Source organism: Cupressus sempervirens, chromosome 5, assembly GCF_028749045.1.
Source record: "Cupressus sempervirens isolate cs-2001-9-10 chromosome 5, ASM2874904v1, whole genome shotgun sequence".
Lineage (NCBI taxonomy): Eukaryota > Viridiplantae > Streptophyta > Pinopsida > Cupressales > Cupressaceae > Cupressus > Cupressus sempervirens.
Genome location: NC_143122.1, coordinates 160,949,360 through 160,972,360, shown reverse-complemented (window position 1 = coordinate 160,972,360; position 23,001 = coordinate 160,949,360). Strand labels below are relative to the sequence as shown.

Sequence of the window (23,001 nt, the reverse complement as noted above, 5' to 3'; positions counted from 1 at the left end):
TTTAATGTTGGGAAAAAAGAATTAATTTTCCAATATTAAATGTGGCATCAATGGGTTAGGTAGCACATGGTTTATGTAATACCACTTGGTGGTTTTGTGGGACTTGCTACTATATAAGAAACCACAAGGGTATTTGTTGGTGTGAGAAGAAGAGGGCAAAATGGAAAGAGTCAAGTGGGACAAGGCTTGACAAGTTAGCCAAGGGAGCATTTGTGAAGGTTCACTACTACATTTAACCTCATTTTTCTACCAAAATTTTTGACCATCAACTAAATAAGTTTAGGTTGGTTGGAATGTTAAGCCAAAAATTTCTTTTTTTTACATGTAAGCCCCGTGTTGGTCGAAATTTCAACCAACACAAGGCTTATGTAAAAAAAAAAGTTTCATTCATTCATGCGACGGGTAAAAAAGAAAAACTTTCATTAATTCGCAAGAAATCCTAAAGGTATGAGCACAAGTGGGATAAAAATTGGGACTTCATTTTCGTGAGGACAAATTTGCCTAAGCACGGGAAAAATTGGAACTTCATTCCTATGAGGACAAATTCGCCTTGATTTTCTCATTTCATTACATGCCTCTTCCATTGCATGCATTTAACTTGCTATTAGCATGTTGATCAAGGGTTGGTGGGTTGTGGCCGTGGGAGATTTAGAGATGCCATTGGACTGGAATGTCAAGGGTACACTTTTTTTGTCTATAGAGCAACAGTCTACCCTGGGCTATCAGATCCTCAATCATGTTCCTTATAATTCGTATGTAAGAAAGAGTGTCAAATATTTGTTTTCCATTCAACATGGGGCCAAGAAAATATATGATGCAAATGAGTGTAGGTCTACAATCAACAAGAATTTGAGTACCCATTTTGACGTAGAGTTGATAGGTGAAGAGGCCTGGAGGGAGCCCATGCTACAGTATGTGAATAAGCATAGCCAAAATAATAGAATTATTGTAAACCCTTATATTCATTTTGGTTAGAGATCTATTTGGCCTTAGGGGTTGCCTTTAGAGGATGTGGGTGATGTTAATCTTGAGGATTACTATGAAGAGGTTTACAGTGGAAAACAATTTATTCAACGGGGAATAGCCAATGGGTTTCTTGATGTGGATTCGGTGTTCTACTATACTAGAAAGTTTGGAATTAAGGCATTTGATATTAGGTTTGATTCACATGCTCCACCAGTTTCCCTACCACAGGGTATCATGGCCCTTTTCAATTCATTCAATACTTTAATTCATATCCCTGTAGTTTGGGGACTCATGCTTCTTTTTTCTGTTGGTACTATGGCCTCTGATATACTCAAGGGCTACTAGGCACAGAGGATTTTATGGGAGATTGGTGGTTATGTTGCCATTTATCCTGCTACTACTCACAAAATTGATCAAACTCAGTCATATCCTTTTTCAAATGAGGAGGACTTCCATGTTAATGTAGGTCATTTGATCAAGTTTCTTATATCATGAAAGTCTACCAAACTGACCCTGTTCGAGAAGATTTTGCATTTGAGCCATTCCATTGCTATGGAGGGCTTCTGGACTTCACAAGATGTGACTTTCACTGCTACTTGTCTTCAGGATCTGTTGGCTATGGGTTACCTTCAACTAAGATTGTTGTCATTAGAGCTAGGTAGGCAAAGTGTTGTAGTGTTCCACGAAGATAAAAAATATTGTGTGCCTTTAAAGCTTCCATCATTGCATCTTGGTGTAGAGGAAGTAGGTGAAGTGAATTTTGAGATTGGAAATCTGATCAAGTAGAGGAAGTTTTATGGGAATATAGTGCTTATCATGTACTACAGTGGACCTATGAATCATACTATTATAGGGTGGAGAATATTGTATGGTAGCATATTCAAGAGTGTGGTGGTTGTATCGGAGAAGAGTAATCTAGATCTTGGAGTTGAGTATGCAAAGTGGTGGCAAGTTTACAAGTAAGTTTCATGGTTTGCACTAGTTTCTATATTTTGTCAATTTATTTTATTTTATACAGAATCTCATTCTACTTTAGGATCTTGTGGAAAAATATATGATCGATCAAAATTATGGATCTTTGTTTGATCATTTGTAAACTGATGCCTACTACAAGATCTGATTATGCGATGCAACCATCACAACGTGTGCAAATGAAAATTTTGTATCTTTCATGCTTTTGTGATTTCTATGCCCAGAGAATTTAATAATTTTAGTGTTTTACTCCTGCATTTTCTACTTATTATATTTTTCTTTTGAATTGTATTTATAAATAAATTCTTTACAATGTTTTAACAATGGGCCTAATTTTTAAAACCTTATTGTCTTTATCGATTTTTTTTTCTCATAATAAGATCTTGCGAGTCCAGGCCACATTTATGTGTTACTTGTATCTTGTTTCTGAATTGGTATAACTACATATTTAAAAGATAGCACAAGTAACATAGTTGTGTGGCTCTTTTGCAATATGCTAGAACAATCCCTTGCAATTTTTTACTGAACTTCATATATTAATAATGCCTTTTACATTACTTTATTAGCTTCTAAAAACAATAGAATAGTTTTAGCTAGTTCTTTAGCATGATACAGTCTGATTCAAGCAGTAAGGAACATATGCTACTTGCATTTGATTTTGCAAAATGTTATTTCTGACCACCTAAATAGGGAAACCATTTGATCATCATGGGACATCCCATAGAACAAAACCTTATGCTAGTTGTAATTGGTTTTCCTGATTCCACTCTTAAGTAAAGTAACTCACTTTGTAGAAAGTAGATAATAAGAAAATTTGTCACAAGGTTCACTCTCCTACTTAGCTTTTTGTATCCTTATTTACTAGCAAACACATTGAATACTACTTCTGGATTGAACAGTGTCTACAATTATTTTTTATACAATCCTTTTTTTCTCTTCCTCTTGATGATGGATCATAGAGTGTAATCTGAAAAATTACTACGGTATGTTGCAAACATAGTTTAATTCAGAAGCATTATTCAATATAAGCATGAACTTTAGAAATCTAATGAAATTAAGCAAATGCATTGGTATACTCTTTTTCCTTGACTCCTCAATTGGCTTAGTATATAATAAGGTAATGTGAAAAATAATTTAAATAATCCTTGGGTGATGTTGTGTTAGGGTGCATCAATAACAACAGTGTGCATCTAGCTTGGAGTCATAGACTGTAGCCAAGGATAACTCATGTAGCTAATGTTGTGCCCCTTGCCCAATTGATATTGTCCCTAAACTCATCACTTTACTTCCTATTAAATTGAATATTTAATATTAAATAATTTTATAAATTGAATCATAATGGATTTAACCCTTGATCACTAGGAAATGGGGATGGAGATAAGATGGGTATGCCATTTTTTTGGTATGAAGACCCCATACAGTTGATTCTTGATTATTCTTATTTTAATGTTCCTTCTTGGGATCTTCCTAATTTTTTCTTGAAAATAACAATTTTAACTTAAGTTGGAGTATGCAATTCATTTATAAAGATAACTTCTATAAAATATTATTAATTTTGATGCATATATGAGATAATTCTGGTTTAGATATTACATTAATATGAATTAATAATCATTAAATAGTAAGAATATATGATAACAACTACTCTAACGAGTGTTATAATTAAATATCAACAAGTTTTCATGGTAACATATAAATTCATATGAGCATCATGCATCTCTATACCAAAGTGTCTCAATATCATTAATCATTTTTCCAAGGGAAATTTCTACTATAATCATATCAAGAATTTGTTGGAAATGTTTTCTAAACATAAATCTCAAGGATGGTTGTCTTTGTATTTTGAGAACATGGGTGAATTCTTTGTTCATCCATCTCTGTGTAGCATACTTGATAAGACCCTCTGGCTTGGGAACACTCATACACTTCCTGGTCCATGAATATAGTATGATCTTTGGTCCATTCCATGCCTCAACCCACCTTGGAGGATGACTGTCCTCGTTAATCAATCCTTGGAACACTTATTTGCCTCACAACCCATGTGCATGATAGGAATTTTGTTCAATCCATGTTGGGTTAGTGCACATGAGATCTCATAAACTTGGAAGGCTAGCAGTCCTTATTTACAATCCATTTCTCGTAAATTCAAAACTAATTTCATATAGAAATTTTTTGTATGATTCTACTATTAAATACCCTTCGAAGGAAATGTAATTAAATTCCTTACAATGAGCAATCACTTAATTCCCTCAAGGTATATATGCATCTATTCGATGGTGATCTAATATTATTCCTAAACTTTCTCACAAAATTACTATTCTTGAAGTTTATATTTATTTCTACTTTTTATGACTCAATTTCCTTTTAACTTTCCACTTGATGTTTAGATTTCCTATTCTTGAGGGGTCACACCTTTTATGTATCTCTTTGGAAAGAGTCATACTTACTCATAATGGAGTGCTTCCTTGGCTCTTTATTTATTATTAATTATTGCTGAATTATATTCCATCTTAGTCAGCCCTTTACAATAAATTCTTTTAAGTAATTGTTGATAATTTTTCTTACCCTTGTTAGCCCGTATCTTGAATTGCTATTGTATTCTCATGCTTAATAAACTATTTAATGTTATATTAATGGTCATTTATGCATATTTAGCTTATTAGTTAGTTTTTAGATAACATAGAAAGTTTCTTGTAAAGGTGTGTTTCTTTTCTTCTAAATTTGTCGAGCTTGCGCAAGTTTGTTGGAGGTGGTCTTTTAACACATGAACTTATCTTATATGATCCTTACAAGTATAATTCTTGCTAATTGGAATTACTTTCCAAAGTCAATATTTCTATATCTTATTTTGGAGGTCCACTTCTTCCACCCTCTCCCAAATTTGTTCTACATCTTTGAGGTTGTTTTCCAATTTCTTATGAAAAATCATGTGAAAGTAGGTGATAGTGTTATTTGTACTAGTTTCGGTCTTGAATCACTGTTCCCCTTTGCAAAAGTGTACAATTATAGAGAAGATTCTCCCAAACCCCCCTCCCTAATATCTCAGCATCTCTTTGTAATCATTTGGAAAATATTCACTTTGAAATTCCACCTATTTTCAGTATGTTTGCATTTGAACTCTTAATTGAAAAATACATGTATGTAAAGACTATATTGCATACCTTGACTTAGGTTCAAGTAAACTATAGAGAGCAAATGAAAACAATTCTCTTGTTCTACTATTTGTTGGCATGCAAGCAGAACTACAGTTGGGTAGAATCTTCCAAAGAGTTTGGTGGATACGCTCTTCACTCTTGTCTAATGAATCCCCTACCTCTACATACACTACCTGAAACTTTTTCCTACCATGGCTTTCCTCCATCCTCCTTTCTAGTTCTTTCTTCACTACTTGTAAAACATGTGTGTTGCAATCTAAAGAAAGATTGCACATTATCATCAACACACTCACTTCCACTTCTTCTTTCTCTACAAAATAAGACCAAGACCAGTCTACCAATTGTCCATTATCACCCTCCACACTCACAAATCTACTTCCACCATGAAATATTGTATGCTCAACAAATATAACTGTAAATTATGTCTTCCAAGCTAAGCTCTTCAAAAATAAAGCTTTCACTAAACAAAAAAGTGAAATATTTTCCCAACATTAGCTCCGATCAAGTTTAAATGACACACTTTAAGCACTGACTTGTTTAGAGGGTTCATGTGAAGCAAGTTTTTGGATTAGCTATTGTGAATGATTTTTACATCAATGTTCAAATCACACTACGTGATCCATCGTTAGAATGTAGGAACACAAAGGAGGATCCATCATTAGGATGCAAGAACACAAGGGATAAATAATCACACTACGTGATCCATTGTTAGGATGCAAGAACACAAAGGAGGATCCATCATTAGGATGCATCATCAGGTGGTCTTGCATCTTGATGATGGATCCTCCTTTGTGTTCTTGTGTCTTGTATCCTGATGATGAATCCTCCTTTATGTTCTTGCATCCTAACAATGAACATAGAGGAGGATGCATCATCAAGATGTCTTGAATCCTAACAATGGATACTCCTTTGTGTTCTTGCATCCTAACGATGGATCACGTAGTGTGATTTGAAACATTGATGTAAATATTATTCACACAATCTAATCTAGAAACTTGCTTCACTTATTAATTGATTTGTCAAAATTTGATAGATTAGATAGTTCATCTGATCCTAAATAACCAAAAATTAGATTGTGATGTTCAAGCCAAACCATTAGAACCTTACCTTTATACTCACCCCAATGCCAGAGACAATCAAAGGGTAGCTCTGTCCTATTTCTTCCCACCTCTGAATTAGTGATTGTGATCCATCCATTTCTAGAAATAGCAAACTTTTTATCTCAACTAAGATGTTCACTAGCACTTCATCCAATGATTCACAATCTTATGCTCTCAATGCCATAAGTGAAGTTACAGATCTGAACCCACCATTGAGTGCCTTCCAGTTGTTGCTATAGACACCTAAAATCCTTTAAAAAATAAAGTATTTTTATTTTTTGAAAAAGTCCCTGATGACATCATCATTTATTAATTAATTAATTATTTTATTTATTTATTTATTTTTATGCCATTAAATCCCTTTATCTTAATTAAAAATATTTAATTAAGAAATCCCTCCCAAAAAAATTTAAATCTTATTTAAACATTATTTCCTTATTTATTAATTATTTAATTAATAAATTGACCAAAAATCCCAAAATAAATTATTTATTTATTTTTTGCCCAAAACTTGGCCAATTTCCTTAAGACCACTAACCTCTTCCAAAATCTTCTAATCCTTCTTTAATTTTGATTAAAGGCTAATCACATCATTTCCTACCCCTAATTCCAACTCAATATTTAATTAAGATTAAATATTAATCCTCATGTTTATTAAAAATATTTTAATAAATATCTCCTCAACCCAAACCTTTGAAATAAATAAAACTTTATTTATCCTCATCCTAGAAAGTTCTAGACTCTTCTAGAAAGTCTTCATCCTCATCCAATGCCTAGACTCTTCTAGAAGATGTCAATCCTTATCTTTGACCCTAATCCTAATCCCCCCCCTAACCTTGTCACATTCACTAAACATGGGTTAAGACTTGCTAACCCAAGCCAAAGCCAACAAATATCTCGTCCTTCACCCACCCTCATTAAATGTCATCCACTTTCCCATCTCTAACAAGCCTAATCTAATCTTAACCCAAGCCTAATCCAAGCCTTAATCATTTGCACATTCCTAAGTCAAGCTTAAGACTTTCTTAATCCAACCCAAGTCAAAATATTTCAACTCTCTTACAAATATCCCAACCATAAAAATTTATGAAACCCACAAAGCCATAAATGACTCTTACAAGCCCATTCATTGCTCTTACAAGCCATTATGAGGGTCTTTATGAGCTTTGAGCCTCCTTTGTTGACCCTTCAACCCCTCTTGCTCTAACCAATGACCCTGTGACATGTGTCACTCCCTAATTGGATGTAAGGAAGCACAATCCATGTGCTTTCCTCTCATTCAATCTAAACCTTCCATAAGCTATCTCCCATCCTTGCATCCTAGCCCTTGATCCCTCAAGCCCTTTTCCTATTTAAGGAATCCTCTCCCAAGCCATTTTAACACAATCATGAAGTAAAGCCATAATGCCATTTTTGAGAAGCCATTTTACATCAAATCCATTCACCCAAGCCAAAATACATCAAGAACACCATTGAAGCCTTTGGAGAATCGAGCATACATCCTATCTAATTAGACAAAGCTATTCAACAAGAGAGCTTCTCATTGAGAGAGCCCATTAATGGCTCATATTCTCAATTGAGAGCTCATCTTAGTCTATCTTGAAGTTGCGTTTATTTAGTTTTGTGAATACTTTTTGATTTGATATTTAGTGTTCTTTGTATTACTAATCATCGTATACAATTGCAACCTTTGATGGTGAGAAATTTCAATGATTTGAGCTATCCAAAATTATCAGGAAGACTATTCATGTGCTCACATGCATCCATAAACAATGATTTCAACCAACTCAGCTGCCCAAATAATTGTGGAAGGCTATGTAAGTTTGAATAGTCACTCAAATTGAGAAGCTACAAACCACATAGATTTCCAAAGCTCTTAGGTAATACAGCCAGTTCTTAGAAAAATTGCAAAGAAGATAGATTTCCAAAGTTGTGTGGCAAAAAAGAAAATGCCCTACATTTAGCCATGTTTAAAAATAGCAACGATTTAAGTTGTCCAAAGGTGGGTGGAAGGCTAGCCAATTTATGGCAACGCGATAAGTTCAAAAATTGCAAAGCAGATATGTTTTCAATGTTGTGAGGAAGTGTAGTGAGATTACTACATGTACTTAGATTCAATTCATTTAGAGACTGTAACTAGCCAAAGCTTGTTGGAACCTTCACTAGTGTATCATAGCCTTCTAAGTCCAAATATTCCATAAATGTAAATACTGAGAATTTTATAAGAGAGATGGCACTTACCTCATCAACATTCTCACTATCTACCCCCTTTAAAATAGCCAGTCCTTTGAGTTTTTTGGGATGTATAGTCAAATTCCGCTGAATCTTCTAGTACTTTAGACTCTCAAAACTACAATGGCATATTCCATTCACCTTAACAAATTTTGGGAGTCTCAAAACCCTCAAAGAAGAATGCATAAAGTTCAGGCTTTCTACTTTAATTTCAAATTTTCCACCGGTTGCAATTCTCAAAGTTGTCTGAATTCATCAAAAAGTTAATTACAACCTATGCAGATAGGATGGTTGCAAAATCAAAAAGTTAAAACATAGGGTTACTTTGAAAGTTAATTTTACCAAGAAATCTAAATTCAATATATGACAACATTCTAATATGTCAGATTATAAGTTCAAAATAATTTTCAAATACATAGATAGAAACAATTAGGAGAATTTAGAAGATTTTTAAAAATATTAATATATCTAGCTCGATTTTAAATTGCAAAATATAAATGGATTATATATGAATCAAATTAATATTGTGTGGTGAAAAACATATTGTCAAGATCTACACATAGAGTAAACTAAATGACATTTTAGTTAGAGATAACAAATTTTATATTCAAAGTCATTAACTTACTGGGAATTGAAATTGTTTCTTCACTTTCAAAAGGAGTTCAACAGCATCAATATAAGTCAATTGCACAAACTCCTTTTCTGCTACATTCTGCCAGGGCATTCAAAAAAGTGTTGATTAAATCCAAAATGAGAGAGAACAAAACTTTCAACGAGATTAGGATGAATTTTGAATTAGCATTACTGAAGTTCAGTATTGTTTTCTAATTTTACTTAAATACATTAATAATATAGGAAAAACTAAAAAGCCGATATTTAGTTTGTATAAGCAACTTCCATGTGGTAAATAAAAACCTATCATAAAGGCCACCTAGCTATCTACATACTTGCATTTAAGAGAGAAATTATCCATTTCTCAATCCAAGTATTAAAGAATTCCATATCTTCTTTGCAATTATCCAAAATGTATCTCAACTGCCATAATTGCATTGATTGGTTAAAAAATCATTAAGAATGAGCAGAAATAAGATGCGTAATCAGCCAAACTATTTTAAATGAAGCAAGGGAATATCTAATTTGGAGTTAAAACCATAATTTGTAGAAGATGTAGATAAATTATCATTCAAGTTATAGCATGAATAGTGACCTACAATATACTAGAGATACGTAGTTGTGCAAGCCATATCATCATTCAGATTAGCAAAAGAAAGCTTTGGTTCAATCATCTACTCTAGCTCACAATGTGACAAAACAGAGATAGGAGGTCAATTTCTAAGAAGGGTCATTAGGAGGTCAGTTTCTAAGAGGGGTCATACTCCAATTATCTGTGATAAGGGGAAAAAAAATCACACATAAGAGCTACATTTCTAACATCGAACAAACCCAATCTCTACAATTGAAATAGAATATAAATTACCCAAAACTCTGCTAAATGATGTGAAGTGTTTGAATTTTCAGCTCGAAATGTAGGGCTGAATGTGTACACCTGAAAAGCAATAAAGGAAATCAGTATATTGTTTGATTGAAATAATTTCAACATCTAGATTTTAGGGTAAGTACTTGAAAAGAAGAAACACTAGTGAAAAATTGATTGAACAAAAATCCTATAGAAGAGTTTACATACATCACACAAAGAAAATGCATAGGTTTCTGCATTTAGCTGCTCAGAAACTGTCAAAAATGTCAGTTTTCCAAAAAAGTCCTGCAAACCATAGAATAATATTGTTTTGCAGAGCATAAAAAGATGAGGCCTGTAATGTAGGATTGTCTACCAGAAAAAGAGAAACATGAATCATGCCCATTTGAAATAAAATAAAAATGAAATAAGAGAAAAAGATGAAGATAATATTCTCCCCTTAGATGAGGCTAAAAGTCAGAGTCATAAAAGGCAGATGAGATAGAAATGCTAAACAGCCAGGCAAAGGAAAATTGTTATCTACTAATACATAGGCCATAAAAAACCATAGAGTTTTTTCCTTTTATATCATTAGTAGAATTGAATCTACTCACATACAAGGCTAGTACTGCAACTTATATATATTTTTCAAAAGTGTTTTGGTTGTGTTTGTAGTCTAGCTTTAGCCGATTGAACTCTTTTGCTGGGTGATCTTGTATCCCCTGGCCCCCTTTTTTGTGAATTGTAAACTGAGTATATTTTATTAATAGAAAAGGTAATTATTCATCAAAAAAAAGTACCCAAAATATATAAGACCAATATTTGAAAGATTACCTCTTTCCAATCAATTGAGCCATCCTTTGTGCCAGGGATCTTGCTGACTGAAGAACCAATGCCCTCTTGAGAAAATAGGAGTTGTTATTTAACAGACAAAACTCATGCTCAGTAATGCAATAAAACAAAGTGGAAAATCAACAAGTATTTTATAAAGATGTCAAAGGACCCAAGAAAGAAATCTCATTTCAACTAAATGACCACATAGAGAAAGCATCTGTAGAGATAATAAATGGAAAGTAGACACAAAAAATAATCCTATACAAGAACAATTAGTTTAACTGACACTCAAAGAAACACCAAAGAACACTTGTACAATATTAAACCATATCCATACTCTATGCACTTCACTTGGCCACATGCCCTGTTATATATTTAGGTGACACTGCGGACCATTTTAAGTAATTGGTCCAAGATTTGACATGAAGCTTAAGTAACACTGAGATCATAGATAGATAAATAGAAGGGCTATATTATTTTTTGCATTGGCAAAGCACATACTTATGTTGATGTGTCTAAGCCATGTGTAGTAGGTAGTATTCAGGATAGCAGCAGCAACATTTTGTAGGTAACTTATGATAGACATGTATCCTAAAAACCATTGAACCGTGAACTACTATAATATAAGTAATTACCAAACAAATTAAACATTTCCACCAAACAAATATGCAAAATGTAACAATTATCATCCAAGATCGTTGTAGATCAAAGCATGTAAGAAAATCATTCTTTATCCACATTCACAATGGATAGATAGAACTGAGCCCTCATAGGCTAAAACTAGCAAGACATTAATCAATCATTTGATTCCAGAGAATCCAATCTTTTATTTGTGTCATATGAGCAGCAACATCAAATGTCTCTCTCTTGATAAAAACCTAGATTCAACATTCTACAGTTTCAATTTGTCTAGGGGGTTTATCTAAAATTGCACTCATTTTTCTCAACATATTTTACCTGTTAGTATGATCTCAAATGAATTATCCAAGCAAATCAAATCTTACAATATATCTTCACAATCAAAATTGTTGAATCTAATATTAAAATACACTTGTCTCTTCTAGCCTTCTAGGTGCCAATAAGGCTAATTTTTCATAAATAGGAAGCAAGAGTACCATATGGTTGACTTATAAACATGTAACTAAGAAAATTGAATTTTCTCTAAAGCCCACATGGATATATGTAAATAATAAGTACCTGGTTCAGCATTTTTGCCAACATCTTTCTTTAGATGGAAACTATTGTTGAACAAAGAGATGACGTTATGTGTAGGAGTGTTGACTGCTTCTTTTTTAATCTAATGAAAATCATGTTTCAAAATTAGATTAATCATAGGATTAGATCGTATTGAATTAAGTTAGCTTTCCTCCAAGCCTTAACATAGGATGAATTCAACATTGATATTTCTCCAAGTCTTAACAATATTTGCATTATAGCTATCTGAGTAGCAAATATCTTTCTTGTGAATAACTTGGCAAGACAAATGTTTTTCTTTTTTCAAATAATGGGAAAACATTGGGTTAGTGTTAAGTTTGGGAAAGAAAATTGGTCAAGGTTAGGTTAAGAAAAAATTAAAAAACAACTGGTGCAAAAATTATTGAAGTCCAATAATCATAATTTTTTAATGAAAAAATTGTTAGAGATTGCCAGAAAATCACAGTTTTCTTGATTTAATCATAATTTTCCACTCTAAAAATATTAGTAACAATCCACATCTTGCAAGATATTGCAACCTCAGCAACTACTAGCTATCATTAGTTAGATAGGCCAGGTACAAACCATTCTTTCATTCCTATTGCATTTAAAATTCGTTGTGATCTACGACTTGTCCCAGTTGTGCTAATTGAACATTTCTATTGATAAACTTTAGGCATCAGTAAGAAAACTAGTATAGTACTTGCTATTTCACACGTGGAAGGTATTTGGATGATATCATGTAGAATTTTGTTGTATTGCAACCGCATTAATAGTAGGTTGTAGGAATATTATGTGTACATTTTTATGAGGAAACTCAAGGGATATAAGACAATGCAATTTTTTTTATTGTGATTCCAAATTAATTAATTCTACAAGTTTTAATATAATTATCTTAAGTATGGTTTTAAATTAATTCTACAATTTGCAGCCCTTGGGCATTCTCAAACAACTCCTAGTAGATTTCATCACTGTGACAATCAACTAGATGAGAACAACAATCTCAATCTAGGTAGGTCTAAGACAAAGAAAAAGGAGAGTCAGAAGCATAATACAAAACCATTTGGCATGCAATTAGAAAAGCTATTTGAGCGCAAAAAGGTATAGTACTTCACTAAATTTGGTTTTATCAAAGCTACATATTTAATATTGATGTTCAGCAGCAAAGAAAAGTTCCCTGGAAGGATCATTATTTATTGGTTTAGTACTTTTCATTGAACATTGCCGCATTGGTCCTAAGGCTGGACTTTAAGCTCATAATTTTATCCACATTCTTTGTTTCACATTTTATTGATTTAACAATCTATACATGACTCAAGAGCACCTCAACAGAAAGCAAAAAAATGATGCATGGTAGTTAATAGACATTGTTTAATGCAATTGTAATCATGTGACAATACTATTATCATTTTAGTCTATGAAAATGATTTTTTATTAGTATGCTTAATTTTTAAGTAATCACACAGGAGAAATGGATCTACTAGTTTTCATAATTTATGTTCACTTCTATTAATTTAAGTATATTTTGTAGTGGAATAAGAGTCCACTTAAAGATGCTAGGCACGGACACAGGTTTTGGGTGTAAAGATTAGAATTGGCCATGTAAACCAATTATGGATCATGTTTTGCTCCATATTTTTCACTTCTATGCTCATTATGATACTAATTGTATCATAGCTAAGCTAGCTTATTTTAGGTCCACAATTTGACAGATAAGAGGATTGGTAGGTCAAGTAGCAATTTTTAAAAAACCTTTAAGTTTAATCTGGCAAAGTTTTAGAATACAAACATTTTATTGAGTATTACACACTATATTGTGTAGAAACTAATCAACTTCCAATGGGTATATTACTATTTTTTGTTAGTGAACTAGTAAATGTTTCACTAATTATTGGTTTTTGTCAAATAGTATGGCCAATATGTGGGTTGGCTTGTGGTTGTATGAGTGTGCCTCTTTTACAAGTACATGTATTGCTATTCTCTTTTGAACAAATCAATATTTGCAAAATAGTGTGTTATTTTCTTTCTTTAGTAACATGTCTTTGTTGATAGTCCTTCATGGATGGAAGAAATTGAATTCATATGTCATACTCTGATAGATAGTTTGGGAAAGCTGAGCTTATTGTGTATGCATTAATCTCTATGTATATGTGAATATTTATTAATGCAGACCATATACAGAGAGTCTTTTCAGGTTGTCTTTGTGTGCAACTATGCAACTTTACACATCTAGAATTCATGACGTGAATGACAATCTTCAAACTTTATTTTATTTTCAAAACATAAATCTCTTACATGCTCTAATTATTCACAATTTATTATGGTGAAACTTACACACATTCTGCCAATCCTGGCAATAAAAAATGTATAGATATCTGTAGTAAAATTCTCTGGTTTATGGCTTATACCACAAATGTTGTTTTGGTCTGTCCCATTAATTTGAAAGGTGGTTGTAGAGAACAGTTAAAGGATCTTGACTGACTCCAAGATTAGAAAAAATGTCTTCTATCACATTTAAATGGAGTGTGCAATTTTGAAACCTCACATTGACAAACTTAAGAGCCTAGCAAAAGAGCTTCTTTTACACAATGCCTCAACCTCCAATCAAGAAAGGAACATTGTACATGACTTTAATTGATTTAACAAGAAGGAATCATAGTTCTAGTATATGAAATCATAGACACTTACTAAAAGAAATTGAAAGAAAAATAAGGAGTAGGGGCCCACATATTTTTTTGTGATACTTATGAAATGCTAAACACACCTTAAATATAACCTACACACGTATTTGCAATGCCACTCAAAATTACAATAATCCTTTTTGCATTTACAATTTTCAACTTGGAGAGTAAGGAGAAGAGGAAGGAGACTTGTATAGTTTATGACACATCACCCTAGAGTATTCACTTTACTCATGCAAATGAAACTCATGGCTTTAAATCTTGAAATTCAAAATACACCTTCCTTGATGCGCAATATGATGATTTTATACAAAATCTACAAGTGGTCCCAAGGGCACCCTAGGGAAGTTGGATAGTTTGGTTTTCCCACAAGCTTCTTCCCCTTATAAAATCCTAAACTAAACCTTATATATGATCCATTCACCCATTTGCATAACAACTCAACTACCATAATCATTTTTGCAGTTACAATTGTTACCTGAAGAGGAAGGAGAGAAGAGGATGGGAGCATGCATTGTCTACCACTAGTCACCCATGAATGGTCACATTTATTGCACAAATCAAACTCATGGTGTGAAATAATAAAATGAAAAATACACTTTTTGATGCCAAATATGACATCCTTCTACACAATCTACACATGTTCCTAAAGGCACCTCAGGAAAGTTGGATACAGCAGATAGGTACAAGTGTTCGGTTGGGACCGTATGCTTGAGTGTTTTTCCTCTAATAGTGTTTCAAGCTTGGAAACAAGGTTTTTTGGGTGCTATTCTTTCGGTTGTTTAGCTCTACAGCCTAAAATATTCATTTCCATTGCTTCTATTTCTTTTGCCAAATTGGGGGTGGATGTAGTTACAAAGTATAAATTCTTTACTCTCCTAAACATATAGTAGCTAGATAGACATTTGCCCCTCCTTGGACACACGTATCTTATCCATATGGATACGATATGGATACATATTAGATAATATACCCACACGAGCCCAACAAACCTTAATTTTTAGACTGTGCAGGATAGTGTGTGAAAATTTGACATAAACCTTCCTAAACTTATTTAACAAAATCGAAACCAAATGAGGATGACAAATGAAATGTTTTTTCTATTTTGGGGACCCATTTTTTGGGTTATCTTCTGATGCAACTCTACAATTTTTTTGCATAGTGAATTTTTTAATGTAAACTTATAAATATGTATGGAGCAATTATTTGTCTATATTGCTTTAGAAGTAATGCAAATAGGGTGAGATTACATTTGGGTTTACTTTTGGTGATGTCATTAACTAAAGTTCAAGAGACTCATTTTGTATCGTTGAGTTCATCATGTAGGAATGACAATGATGCTAAATGAAAATTTTCTAACTCTTAAGTGTTTGTAGAGCCTATGGAAGCATTAATTATTTTGAGCATCTTGAGTTGGATGTTTCCTAGGGTGCATTTAGATAGTCATCATTAGTTGAGAAGCAAGAGACTCATCTTGGATAGTTGAGTCCATCACATGGGATTGACAATCATACTGTTGAGCAAAATTTATCTAGCTCTGATGTTCTTGGAGAGCATAATGTAGAACATAATATTAGAACTTTAGTTTGGGTGTTTTTTGCATGAGGAGTTCTAGTTGTGAAGGTTTATTTTCTACTCAATGATTATGCTATATGTCTTCAACTACTAAGCTCATGTTTTTGAAGTTTAAACTTTAAAATTAATTTAGACATTTTATCTCGCGACTTCCAATTTTATCATGTTCTGATCTTCTTTGGGTAATAATAGGCACTTTTGGACAATTTTATATTATCTTTTAACAAATTTATATTTATTTTTGGACAAATGTATAGACACCACAATGTATATGGGAAGTCCTTTTCTTATGAAAATGCATGCATCCACTATATGTAGATGTTTTCTAAATGTAAAATTGTAAGTGGGTTTGCATGATAGTGGTTATTGGTTAAACATTTTTAGGTAGAAGGAAAGATAGTGCATATAATGAAGGCATTGGCTAGTCGCCCCGGAGCAGCACAAAATCTGATTGAAGATGATTCACTTCAACTTTTATTTCAAATGGTTGCAAAAGGGGAAAATATTGGTACACTTCCTTTGCACATAGTTCAACTTCACCGACATGCTGTGTAGGTTAGATTTAGCCATAATTTATGCCAATTCTAGGAATAATATGAGGGTTTCCTTTGAAATTTTGAGCTATCTTAATTATAAGATTTTAACTGCCATTTTAGTTGTAATGTAGATACGTGGTCTCCTTTTGGTCAATGATAATGGAAGCACAGCCAAGTACATTCACACTCGGCATTTGGTGTGTTTTCTGATGACTAATTAGGCTTATTAATTCAATATATTGAGCAGTCAAATAATCATTCAGTGGATGAGTGGCCTTGAACTTATTATGGTTTTATAACTTGTTAAATATTTGATTTCTATGGATTTTAATTTTCTAAGCTAAAGTGCTTGTTGATCTTTGTTACTATTAGAGTTATTTCTTTATCTAGGGGCAAAGATAAAATGATTGTTTTTTATTTCAAGTTTCAAAATTATTTTTATCAATCGTTTGTTTCCTAGCTAGATTTTTCTTTGTTGGTTCTTGGTTATTGTTGTCTCGGAACCATTCCATTAATTCTCAAAATACATCTAATCAAATGGCTAATGTAGATAGTGAACGAAGAGGAAGGTCTCTATATTGTTGCAAATATTATGAATTTGAGGTATACTTTGATTTTTATTCAGGCATTTGATGTTGAAGTTGGCTCATTCATAATATTTCTCCATCAGAACTATTCCACTTTTTGCTATGTCATATTTTAGATTCATAAAGATGGATACAATTTCTAGCTCAAGTGATTTATCTTTAATACACATGTTATTCTTATTCATTGCTGGTAGAGTGACATGGATCAAGCATCTAATAAGATGGGGCTAGGCCAAGTTAAAAATATTGGTATTGTTGAAAATAAAAGATACAGTCAAAATAAGCTTGCCAGAGATCAAGTCCACCTATAGCAGGGGATACAAATGACCTAAAGAGTTGACCTAGGGGGTAGACTTGGTGAGAAAACTTAAAGACTCGACTTGGTGAGCATACTTGAATTGTCATCTTGGCGAGTTCACGTGGGGAGCCGACCTGGTGATCTAACATGTTGAGTGGGCTTAAAGTGGTGACTTGGTGGGGCAAGTTAGCGAGCCAACTTGGTGAACTGACTTGGTGAGCATACTCAAAGACTGACCTTGATGAGGCACTTTGGTGGGGTGACTTGATGAGTGAACTCAAAGTCAACTTGGTGAGCATACTTGAATAGTCAACTTGGTGACATGACTTGGTGGGGTGACTTGGTGAGCCCACCTGGTGAGTGTACTTGAATAGTCGACTTGGTGAGCCAACCAAGTGAGCTAACATGGTGAGTGGGCTTAGAGAAGCAACTCAGTGGGAGAACTTGGCAAGCACAAATAATGAGCCAAATTGCTGAGGCAAGGTGGTAAAACCACTGGGTGAGCTGACTTGGTGAGCTAACTTAAAGAGTTGACTCGTTTAGGTGACTGGGTGGGGGTGACTTGGTGAGCTGACCTAGGGGGCAGACTTGGTGAGCGAACATAAAGAGTTCACTTGGTGAGCGTACTTGAATTGTCAGCTTGGCGAGCTGACTAGGGGAGTTGGCCTGACGAGCTAACATGGTGAGTCAACTTAAAGTGGCAAGTTGGTGGGGCAAGTGGGGGTGACTTGGTGAGCTGACCTAGAGAGTTGGCCTAGGGGGTGGACTTGGTGAGAAAACTTAGAGAGTTGACTTGGTGAGCATACTTCAATTTTCAGCTTGGCGAGCTGATTAGGGGAGCCAGCCTAACGATCTAACATGGTGAGTGCTGGTGGGGCAAGTTGGCAAGTTGACTTAGCGAGGCCACTTCATGGCGAGATGACTTGGTGAGAAAGTTGGATGAGAAAACCTAAAGACTAACCTTGATGAGGTACTTTGGTGGGGTGATTTGATGACCAAACTCAAAGAGTCAACTTGGCGAGCATACTTGAACAATCGACTTGGTGGGGCAAGTTGGTGACCCAACTTAGCGAGTCCACTTGGTGAGGCAAGATGGTGAGTCAACTTGGTGCAGTGACTTGGTGAGATGACTTGGTGAGCAGACTTAAAGATTGACCTTGATGAGGTGCTTTGGTGGGGTGACTTGATGAGCGAACTTAAAGAGTCAACTTTATGAGCATACTCAAACAGTCGAATTGGTGACATGACTTGGTGGGTTGTCTTGGCAATCTGACCTGGCATGTGTACTTGAATAGTAGACTTGGTGAGCTGACTGATAGAATCAACTCATTGAGGTGACTGGGTGGGAGTGACTTGGTGAGCTAACCTGGAGAGTTGACCTAGGAGATGGGCTTGGTGAGCAAACTTAAAGAGTCAACTTGGTGAGCACACTTGAATTGTCAGCTTGGCGAGCAGACTTGGGGACTTGGTGGGACATGTGGGCGAGCTAACTTGGTGAGGCAACTTGGCAAGCTAACTTGGTGAGCAGATTTAAGGACTGACCTTGATGAGGTGCTTTGGTGGGGTGACTTGATGAACGAACTCTGAGTCAACTTGGCGAGCGCACTTGAATAGTCAACTTGGTGAGCATACTTCAATTGTCAGCTTGGTGAGCTGACTTGGGAAGTTGGCCTGGCGATCTAACATGGTGAGTGGGCTTAAAGTGGAAACTTGGTGGGGCAATTTGGTGAGCCAACTTAGCAAGGCCACTTAGAGACGTGACATGGCGAACTGACTTGGTGAGCAAGCTCGATGAGCGAACCTAAAGACTAACCTTGATGAGGCATTGTGGTGGGGTGACTTGATGACCGAACTCAAAGAGTCAACTTGGTGAGTATACTTGCACTAGTACAAATGGGTTCATTTTTTTACCTTTATTGGTTGAATTTTTGACCCAAATTTTGACCATATTTGACCAACCCATTGGTTAAAATTTTTCTACTTGAAATTTTGACCAACTCACTAGTACATGATTTTTCTCAATCATATAACTAATTATATATTCTTCATATTAGTTACTGTCAGTGTTTTTCGAGCATTCTATAAAACAGTTCACATGCCTTGCGTATGATATGACATTTTGCATGCATCTTGCACTCTCTCTCATCTGGCTAATGATGGATTACACAGGGTGATCTGAAACCATGATGCTAAAAAACACACAATCAAATCCAAAATGAACTTGTAGTACAAATGGATTGTAGAAATATGATATTGGTAAAATTGCATGCATGTATACCAGGACAATCACAACTTAAACATATATTTGTCCTGATAGACATGCATGCAAAATTAACAATATCATATTTCCACAATCCATTTGTAGTGCAAGTTCATTTTGGATTTGATTGTGTGTATTTTTTAGAATCATGGTTTCAGATCACTCTGCATAATCCATCATCAGCCAGATGAGAGAGTGTAAGATGCATGTAAAATGTCATATCATAGGCAAGACATGTGAACTATTTTATAGAATGCTTGAAAAAAATTACACCTACCTGTTGGTGGAAATTTCCACCTTCATTGGTCGAAATTTCCACCAACGCCTGGGTTTTTTCTACCTTTGCTGGTGGAAATTTCCATCAACGCCTAAATTTTTTTCTACCTTTGTTGGTGGAAATTTCCACCAATGCCTAAATTTTTTTCTACCTTTGCTGGTTGAAATTTCCACCTTTATTGGTCAAAATTTCCACCAAAGCCTAATTTTTTTCTACCTTTGTTGGTCAAAATTTCCACCAATGCCTAAATTTTTTTCTACCTTTGTTGGTCAAAATTTCTACCTCCATTGGTCAAAATTTCCACCAACACCTAAATATTTTTTCTACCTTTGTCGGTCAAAATTTCCACCAATGCATAAAATTTTTTCTACCTTTGTTGGTCAAAATTTTGACCAATCCTTGTAAGAGGGTTTTCAACCAATAGATTGGTCAAAATTTTGACCAACTAGTGAGTTGGTCAAAATTTTGACCAGAAAAATATCGACCAATGGGTTGGTCAAATTTGGTCAAAATTTGGGTCAAAAATTCGACCAATAAAGGTCAAAAAATGAACCCAAATGTACAAGTGGTTGCAAGCATGGCATGGCATGTGTGAATTTTTTCTTGGTTGTGGCTATAGCTTTGAAGGCTTCCATGGTTTTATTGCAATGGCATTTTTGTTGAATAATACATGTTGATGGATGCTTTTGGAGGCTAGGTTTTTTTCCTCAATGAGGGTTTCCCAAGGTATATCTTGTGTCACAATTTTTTGTGAGTATGTTATCTATTCTCTTGCATGTGGATTTTTAATTGCATGTTTAGTTTAGTTCTATTATGGGTTATGTGGAAATGGTTATATTCTTTGTTGCAATTTCCTTTACAAGTGTTATCAAAACTATGGTTTTATTATTGTAACCCTAGATTGAATCCATAGAAATGCATGAGAGGATAAAAGAAAGGGCAAGATATATGAGTTGTTTATTATAGATCTGAGAGTTTTGGGTTTGTTATTACCATGGGATGTTGAAATATTTTGGGCATGTAAAATTGTTGGACAAAAAGATTTATTGGATGTTTCATTTAAATGAGGGGTTCAAGGGGAAACTTGCATAAATGACCTCCTAGGTAAAAAAAGACCTCATCATTGGATTCGGGTTGATATTTCCATAAATTTTGATATATGATATGCCCTAGTTTGGCCATGCTCAGAGGAAATGAAAGAGTTTTTAAGTTTCAGCTTGTGATGGCCACCAAATTTAATCCCGTCAAAATGTTTGTCACAAAAAAATCGTAGTGAAAATGGTAAAAAGGTTGTCTTAGTAAAATGGCCATAACATTCTCTCAAAATATCAAATTTCAGACTTCTTATAGGCATTGAAAAGCTAATTCAAATCACTACAACTTGATGTTGGTTCTATGATTTTGACATTTTGTCAGGTTTTAAGAGCCCAAAAGTTAGATGATGTTTATTTTGAGAAAAAATTACGGCATAACTTTGGGGATACGAAGTTAGATTTTAGACTTCAAGTAGCCGACAAAAAGCCCTTGGAGATCTCTACGCATTGGTTCAGATTTGATGTAGGATTGGCAAGGTTTAATTGGTTATATATTGATCTGAATGATTTATGATATATATTGACTGTGGTAAAATTGTGAGTTTATGACATTGTATATTTTGGAGATTTAATATTTGATGTCATTGTATAATCAGTTCATATTTCAGATTGGTCTCATGATGATATGGTTATCAGTGTTTGGTTTGGATATTTATAATGAATTATTGCATCTACAAGTTGTGTAGTATTGTAAGTGGTCTATAGTTCTAGATTACATTTATAGCTTGGTTATGGGTTGTCTTTGCCTAGTGATCTTTTATTACTGATGCATATTCAAATTGGTGTCTTGGATTTGGGTTGTCTATGCCCTAAGTCACATGATTTTCTAATTTTTTCTTCATGTAGAAGGGATGAGATGTTGTTATCAGGTACAGTCATGGTAGAGGATTGTGGTTGACTACTTTATCTTGACAGGTTGGACACTTTGAGAGTTAGTTGCTTAGTTCATGGATGTGATCATGGTGTCATAGATTTTTGCATGATATGATTGGATATATAGGTACATCCTTGATGTTCATTGATTTGGATTCCTAATTTAGTTATGATGGTATATCTTCCTAGTTGAGGATCATGGTTATTTGGTTTCTTTTGAGGAGCTCATGATGTCCACTTTGAGTTCTTTGATGGTTTGATGCCTTGGTTGATTCTAATGGGTAGATAAAGGTTTTTCATCATGATGTCATGGATAGCTCTGATACATAGTTTAGTGGGATCTTGTGATAGTGATGAGGTGAAAATACAAGATTAGTTTCTGGTTTGGTTTGTATCTTCTTGGTTTGGAGATCTTGGTTTCACTTGGTACTGACACTTTGGTTGTGTGAGTGTAAACCTGGATGATCTTCATGTAGGATTTTTATGATATAAGAGGTGAATTGGTACCATGATTGAGTAAGAGTTGTTGGCATTGATATATTTATTGAGTGTTTCTAGATGTTTGAGGTTTGTCGTAGATACTGTTGTAGTAGAAGCACATTTGAAATTTTCCTGGTGCACTATTTATCTTCATGGTATGTGAATATAGTTAGATCTTGAGGACTCATGGGGTTCTTGGTTATCTTCATGGTCTGTGGAGATTGTTCTTCATGGTATGTGGAGATGTTTTTCTTCATGATGTGTGGAAATGGTTGCATCTTAAGGACTCATGGGGTTCTTGGTAAAGGTGTGGTTTATGCTTTCATTTGACATGTTATCCTTGGTGTTAGGATGGTTTTATTATTATGTCATGGTATACTCTTGATACAAATTTAGAGTTTTGACATGTTATAGTATGTTCATATGGAGCA

The 23,001-nt window shown here is 34.2% G+C and overlaps 1 pseudogene; it reads left to right on the top strand.

Annotated features, from left to right (window-relative positions):
* Positions 1–609: 609 nt before the first annotated feature.
* LOC149554930 (putative glycosyltransferase STELLO1 pseudogene) lies at positions 610–1,929 on the top strand (annotated as a pseudogene).
* Positions 1,930–23,001: the final 21,072 nt, after the last annotated feature.